This window comes from Aphanomyces astaci, assembly GCF_000520075.1.
Source record: "Aphanomyces astaci strain APO3 unplaced genomic scaffold supercont1.158, whole genome shotgun sequence".
Lineage (NCBI taxonomy): Eukaryota > Oomycota > Saprolegniomycetes > Saprolegniales > Verrucalvaceae > Aphanomyces > Aphanomyces astaci.
Window position 1 is genome coordinate 32,309 of NW_009798421.1, and position 1,567 is coordinate 33,875.

The following is a 1,567-nucleotide window of genomic DNA, read 5'->3' on the forward strand; positions in this document are numbered from 1 at the left end:
AATTTAACGTCAACATTACGTGGGTTTAACTGAAATAACCGAGGCGTTTAATAGTAAAACGTCTCCTCCTGAGGATGGCCGATCTGTAGTAATGCACCATACAGATTGTAGTACTTTCTACTACAAACAATAATTTGAAATTATACTTTTGTCGATTTGATACAAATTTGGGGAGGGGGTGCAATCGAATCGCGCCGACCAAACCGATCCACAATCGATCTGATTAGCATGGGACACAAGCAGCGTAAGGTCTGCATGATTGACAACGTAGCCGTCGATTGTGAAAATCGCCAACAACAACCACGATGATAATGTATGATTGGATAGAATTTCGATTTTTGGGCAGAGATTGGACATCAAACTCAGCTTCCACAACTGACGACGACATGTAATCGCACGTTGCGGTAGCGCGGGCGTCCAGTTGGTGTACTTGAGATGTATGTGTGTACATTCGGTGTGCGTGTGTGCTTGGGATACGGAGAGACACGCATACGATTCCAACGTGCTCAGGTGTTAGTGCTGCAAGGTTGGGTCATCCAGTAACTCAGCTCGCGAAACTGCGTCATAATAGGGTGATCATTATCGATTTTTTTGTGAGGAAAACCCCACTTTTTGTCATTGGGGTCATTTCGCGGACTTTCGGATCTGGGCGATTTAAGAACAGCCCGTGGAAATTTTGAGTAGAACACACAATACTCATTGGCACTAATGTACACAGCGAAACATGTACACATATTTCGCTGTTAGAATATGATACACCAAAGCGAGGTAGTGTAAGTCGGAATGAGGGAAACTCGGCACTTGGTAGGAACGAACGTGGCGAAACTCGGTCATGCGTGCAATGATGATATTGGACATGTAGAGTTTCATTTGAATAAATTGATGATAATTCAATCGTTACATTGAAGATTAGTACACGTACGGAGTAGAAAATTGTAAAATACCCAACAGTTACGTAAATGAGTTAAATAAGTTTCCTTAACAGTAAGTTACATGTGTATTTCTGTGGTACAACCAACGCTCCCAAATAGACTATAAGTTCCATGTGTATTTCTGTGGTACAACCAACGCTTCCAAATAAACTGTAAGTTACATGTGTATTTCTGTGGTACAACCAACGCTCCCAAATAAACTATAAGTTCCATGTGTATTTCTGTGGTACAACCAACGCTTCCAAATAAACTGTAAGTTACATGTGTATTTCTGTGGTACAACCAACGCTCCCAAATAAACTTCATAGTATTGCAATATTGTACACTAGCAAATTATAAAATACTACCTGGTCGTTTCACACTTGGGCATGCTGTCGACATGGAGGATAATGTCGCTACTCAATCTTGCGCTTGGCGATGACCATGAATGCATCCCGTTCAGTTATAGGTAGCTCGCTTTCTTCTGGCAGACATATCCTCCACTCACGTACTGCAATACAGCAGTGCATCTGACCAGCCCAACGAGTCATTATGCTGCCACAGATTCACTCTACAGCCTGAGTTATGGAGATAATTAAAGCAATGAGTGACTCTGACCACCAACGCTCGCAGTCTCTTGTTAACGGGACGGAGCG